The 6,379-nt window shown below is 56.7% G+C and overlaps 1 protein-coding gene across 1 annotated transcript in view; it reads right to left on the reverse strand.

The window, feature by feature from the left end:
* Positions 1–6,379, reverse strand: part of ROPN1L (rhophilin associated tail protein 1 like) — a 17,033-nt gene that overhangs the window by 2,693 nt on the left and 7,961 nt on the right. The window lies entirely within an intron of this gene.

Here is a 6,379-nt window from a genome sequence, read left to right on the forward strand (position 1 = left end):
AGGCGGACAATTACTACTCGGAATCGCTGACATGAAAGCCCAAAACACCAGCAGAGAAAACACCTGAGTGTATTTTACAGAAATGCTCCAAAGGGCATGTTCTCCTCCATCTGTATGAAGAAGTAGGTCAAGTTACGATTGCCATAAACAAAGAGACTAAAAAGGAAGTTTTGATCAGGCTGCAATTGGTCTGAAGAGAATGCTAATCCACAGATTTTATTTTATATTAAAATGGGGTGGGGCACCTGGGTGGTGGCTCAGTTGGTTGAGTATCTGACTCTTGGTTTCTGCTCAGGTCATGATCTCACAGTTCACGAGTTCGAGCCCCATGTCAGGCTCTGCGCCGGCAGTATGGAGCCTGCTTGGGATTCTCTCTCTCTCTCTCTGCCCCTACTTGACTCTCACTTTCTCTCTCAAAATAATTAAATAAATAAACTTTAAAAAATAACTAAATAAGGGGTGCCTGGGTGGCTTAGTCGGTTAAGCGTCCGACTTTTGCTTAGGTCATGATCTCGCGGTTCATGGGTTAGAGCCCCGCGTCGGGCTCTGTGCTGACTGCCAGCTTGGAGCCTGGAGCCTGTTTCAGATTCTGTATCTCCCTCTCTCTGACCCTCCCCTGCTCACGCTGTCTCTCTTCTCCATCAGAAATAAACAGAACATTTTTAAAAATAATAATAACTAAATAAAATGAAGGCGGCTCTCCGGGCATGAGGAAGCATCAGCCCCCTTAGGATGGGCCCTGAGCCAGCACAGAACCCACCAGCCCCTTCAGCGCCACCACGTGCCCAGGGGACGGAGCTGACAGTCACCGACCAGAGCCCCATGGGCCTCCGTGTAGGCGCACTGTGCCTCCCCGTGCCTGGCTCAGTCACGCCCCACCCCCTCCCCGGCCGCCGATACTTTGACTTTGTGCCTGAAAGCCAGGCCCTGGAGAAGCCGTCACCCTCCCGCAAGGCACAAGCTCAGAGCAGGCTTCTCCTTCCAAGCCTGGGGTGGGGGGTGGGGGGGCTCAAGGAAATACACTCACGGTGGGCGAGGCCCGCAAAGATGGCCCCCGCTCAGTGCTAGACTGTATCCGATCCCTGGTGGCCTCACAGGAGACTCATGGGGACGCAGGGACCAGGCCTGTATGCAGGGGGAGCAGCTCTTGGGGACTCTCGAATTTCTAGGAGTTTTTTGAGACAACTGACCTCCCGTTGGTGGCCTGAAACCAGCCATGGTGGGAGCATTTACGCCCCATCCGTGGGCTAACACTGCAAGCTGGGGCCCTTCTCCCCTGCAGAGAGCAGGCTGTTAACATTTAGGGGCTGCACTTAGGAGGAAAGAGTGAGAAAAACACAGGCGGGACGGTCACACGTGGACTTGCTTCACTGGGACCGAGACTGTGTAGGAGGACAAGCCTGACACCTGAGGGACACACAAATGGCTGGAGCCCTGTTTCCTATCTCGAAGTTTCTGTGGGTCAGGAGTCGGCCCTGCTTAGCTGGGCCATCCAGGGCTCCAGTCAAGGTGTTGGCCATGGTTCTGGCCTCATCCGGAGGCCCGAATGGTGCAGGGCCTGCCCCCGCCCTGACCGAGGCTGCTGGGGGACCCGGGGCCTTGCGGCTGGCTCTCCGCAGACCCTCTCACCACACGGCACTGCACCCCCTTGGGGCTCCAGGAGCTCGGCCAGCTTCTCGCCAGAGAAGATGCCTCATGTCTCCAGCAGGGAGACGGGGAAAGACTACAAGGAAGTCAGTGGGGCCCAGAGTCTGACCGGCTGGCCCGAGGTGAAGTCCGCAGGGCGGGAGCACCGCACCCCACCTCACGACCGTGAAGAGTCGCCAGGGGTTGGCAGCGGAGTGGGGGGTGGGGGGCGTTGCCACCTTTGGCTGGGGGGGGTCTCCAGGCGCTGGGCTGGGGGCTGGAGAGGAGGGCTGCCCAGCCCAGAGCCCCCCATCGTCACAGCCGGGGCTCCAAAGGTCTGGAAAGCCACTTCCCACACCCCCCGGGGCCGACGGCCACTTGAAAGCCTTAGGAAGGACGATGGGGACGGACGCAGTGCACGGAGCAAGCACATGAGGTCTGCGTCACGGTGGTTCCAAGGAGGAGGTCTTTAGGGGGAAAACACATCAAAACATGGCAGCATCACAGCCTTCGCGAGGGCCTGACCACGCTGCCGGCGTTAATGTTTCTGGCAGTGAGGTGTGCAGTGATCCGTTTACGTGCACACGGATTCGTAAAGCAACGTGCGTGGCTTTGTGCCTGAGCCAGATCTCTCAGCCCCCAAGGGGGGCTCACCGGCCAGAGGACCCTCGTGGGCAGGCACCCCCCTCCGGCCCCTGCCCCGACCCAGTCTCCGGCCACGAGCTGTCCTGGAAGGCGTGGCTGCACTTGGTCTTGGCCGGGCACCTAAGGCTGAGCCACCGCATGCGATTAAGGCGGAGACGTGACGGAAAGACGAGCCTGCGGCCGCCTGCCATCTCCGGAGCAGCTTCCGGGTGCCTGTCCTGTGGAAGTTTCTGTCTCACAGCTCAAGAGTTTGAGCTGCTCTTGTGATGACCCGACAGAGCCACCTCACACCGCCCCAGGTTCCCTGGGGGCGGGCGGGAAGTGACAATCCGCGTAACTTCTTGATTGGTCCCTTAAACAGAAGGGGGGTCTCCTCGGAGGCGCGGCCTGGTGGCTTCACGCACTGCTACCAACCCCAAATTTCACTTTTAAAAAGTCTGAGGACCTTTTCCCTTAATCCTCGCGGGTTTTCTCATCTAAAACACAGTCCAGTCCGGGGACTCGCGCAGGTGAAGGTGGCAGATGGGTATTTTCAAGGTGGCGGGACTCGGTCTTCAGGAGAAGCCCGCTGGTGAGGGCGGGTGCTGCCCACGTCACCGTCCAGGGAGGATGGAGGGTCCCCGTGTGTGAGCACAGGCCCAAGGCCAGTGGGGGCGTGTGGGTGGGGTGCACCCCACCTCTTTCTTCCCCCTGGGGGAGACCCTCCCTCAGCAGGGGGGTGACTGGTGCTGGCGGCCGGGGAGCCCGGGGGCCCAAGAGCAGTCCTTCTGCTGCAGGACGCGGTTACCAAACTTGTCTGCGACCTGAGGCTCCCACCCGTGGTGGGGGCGGGGGGCTGGTTCTTTTCGGCGGCCCGATGGTAAAAGGAATCTTCGTGGTCACCTCCGAATGGGCTCAGAGGCCCAGCTGGGAAGCCTGAATAAGTGTGCGAGCCCGGACTCCATCACTGGGATGGGTCCGGGACACCAAACCCAACATGAGGAAGAGGAAGCACCACTGTGCTTGGACAACATCCTAAGATTTCCAAGTGAGCCCTGTTAGGAGGCCGGCGTTGCAAGCTTTTCTGAGTAAAAATCATTTTAGGAAATCAAGTGACATTAATGATAATCCTTGGGAGCTGCTATTCTCTGAGACAGGGAGCTGCAGGCTCTCATACGGCGGCCCAGCCTGAGGGCGGCACACTCCTGGGGCTACGGAGTCACCAGGGAGCCCGGTGGCCGTGGCTGGCAGCGCGGAGCCCGTGGTCTGCGTTCAAATCCCGCTCAGCCACTTCCAATCTGAGTCACCAACAGCTGCGTCACGGAGCCTCCCTCCACGGCTCAGGACGGGCCCTTCCGCAGCTGGCTGCTCGGAGGAGTAAGGAGAACAGAGACGAAGGCGCCGAATGTCCCCGCCCGTGGTGAGAACCGTGGATGTGATGCCTGGGTGTAAGCACTGTGGTGGGGACGGAAAATCGCGTTCCACGCACGCACGCACGCTGGACGCAGAGCAAGGTGCACGCTTCTCAGGGGCTCCGTAGACTCGGGCTGGCGGTTCGCCGTTACGGGCTTCCTCCGTCAGCGTGGGGGCCATGGGGGGCTTCATTCACAGCTTCTTTATGTTCAAAGGTCTTCAAGCTTAAAACACATAGCGAAGAATTTTGATCCACTGCTTTAATGCTTAGGCTCATTGCTGGTGCTGCAGAAACGTAAAGATCAAGATCACAATATAAACTGTTGCCATGTTGCCAGGCAGGCATCGCACAGCAGTGGAGAAGAGGGCAGGGGTCACCGGCGCGCCGGCCCCACGTCCCGCCTGCCCCGGGCAGCCCCCACCGCCCCTTTACTGCATCGGTAGCTCCCGACACAGTAAGCGAGGCGGTGGCAAGGGGTGCCCGCCTGTTTTGTTCGCCCTGGACAGGGCCCAGCACAGAGCAGTGCTCAACACACATCTGTGAAGCAAGGAAGGATTCACGGGACTCTGAAATTTACGTAGAGGCTCTAGTCTTCGTAGAGACCTTGAACTTGATTCCTCTGGCCGGTGATTTTGAAGAGGAAGTGAAGAGCAGGGAGAATGTGTCTGCCGCCAGCCACGCAGGGACCGTGGGCGGAGGAAGCAGAGCAGAGCCCGCTGTGTAGACAGAGCGACCAGACTCCAGTTGAACGGAAGTCCTCTGTGGAAAAGTGAATGGGCAGTAATCCACTGAAAGTTACTTGTCCTTTCCTCCGCTTCACTGCTCCGTCTCCTCGCTTCTGACGGTTTTTAAAATATTTTTGTTTTATTTATGTTTGAGAGAGAGAGAGACAGACAGAGAGAGAGAGAGAGGGACTGGGGGAGAGGCAGACAGGGAGACAGAATCTGAAACAGGCTCCAGGCTCCGAGCTGTCAGCACAGAGCCCGACGTGGGGCTCGAACTCACAAACAGCAAGATCACGACCTGAGCTGAAATCTGACACTCAACCAACCGAGCCACCCAAGCGCCCCAACTTCTGAAGCTGTTCTAAAAAGCATAAAGATAAATGCTAAGATGCTCGCTCGCTACACCAAAACTGTCCTCTCCAAGTCACAGCGTTGTGAGCCTGGCCGCCCCAGGCTGTCTGTACTCTGGGGGGTCGGGGAGGGGCAGGCAAGGGCAGAGCAAATGCCCCCTCCCCTTTCCTCAGTCCCCCCAACACCTGCAGGGCTGGTGGACCAGAGGGGATGAGGAGGAGGAGGAGGAGGGCCTTCCCCAAATGCCTGGCTCGAGTCCACAGCTCACAGCAAACTCTACGGCCAAGGTGGCCCGGCTCAGGGCACAGGCCAGGACCCCACACTGACCAGCAAGGATGAGAGACTTATTCCAGGAGGAAAGGAGAGGCATGTAGGCTGGTGTCCCAGTCCCTGCCCAGGGTTCCGTTCAGAAGGTGACCAAATGTCTCCACCTAGTGTCCACCTGACACATGGACGAGAGACCCTATCTCTTGCTCTGGCTTGGTTTCAATTCAGTGCTTAATCTTCAGGCTTGCGGAAGTGAAAATTACAAAGGTGAGTCCTCCAAAATATGAAATATTCTACTTTCTTTTTAATTTTTTTAATGTTTTATTTATTTCTGAGAGAGAGAGAGAGAGACAGACAGTGTGAGCAGGGGAGGGTCAGAGAGAGAGGGAGACACAGAATCCGAAGCAGCTCCAATCCCGAGCTGTCAGCACAGAGCCTGACATGGGGCTCGAACCCATGACCCACAAGATCATGACCTGAGCCGAAGTCAGACGCTTAACCGACTGAGCCACCCAGGTGCCCCGAAATATTCTACTTTCTCATTGTGAAGATCTAAATTTCACTACACCATGAACATTAACTCAGATATTAGATGCTAATTTTATATTATGCAAATCTGGCTCTCAGAGGAGTTTCCAGATGAAGAAAGCTTCAGTAATGAAATCTGTCTTTGTCTTTCCCACCTCAATACCCCATCCCCTGGTTACACTGGGGCCCAGCCTTGCTGCGGGAGGGTCCCCGGGGCTGCTGGTGGAGACACACTGGGCACCTGTGCAGCTCATTACGCAGCGTCCAGCCAGCACCAGGCTGCACTGGGGTCTCCCAGTTTCTCACTGGGGCCCTGAGCAGACCAGCAAACCATGGCACACCACAAAGTGGCTATTACACAGCAGAGGCAATGCACGGCCTAGCGCAGTCTGTAATGATACAGGCGACAGACATGGAAAGCTAACTGGGAGTGAAAAGAAGTTCCAGCAGATTACTAACAACAGAATTATCTTTTCATAAAGCTGAAACCAATGAACATAAAATAATGTATTTATTTCTTTTTTATTTTTTTAATGTTTATTTTAGAGAGAGGCACACATAGAATATGAGCGGGGGGCGTGGGGGAGGGCAGACAGAGAGAGACAGAGATAGAATCTGAAGCAGGCTCGAGGCTCTGAGCTGTCAGCACAGAGCCCAGTGTGGGGCACGAACTCATGAACTGCGAGATCATGACCTGAGCCAAAGTCGGATGCTTACACAACTGAGCCACCCAGGGGCCCCGAGATAATGTATTTCTTGGGGAGTGTATGTGGCTCCCAGGAAGCATGAGATTTGGGATAGCAGTGGCTGGGGTGGGGGTGGGGGGCAGTGGGGAGGGGACAGG

The sequence above is a fragment of the Crocuta crocuta genome, unplaced genomic scaffold, assembly GCF_008692635.1.
Source record: "Crocuta crocuta isolate KB4526 unplaced genomic scaffold, BGI_CrCroc_1.0 scaffold89, whole genome shotgun sequence".
In the NCBI taxonomy this organism is placed as follows: Eukaryota; Metazoa; Chordata; class Mammalia; order Carnivora; family Hyaenidae; genus Crocuta; species Crocuta crocuta.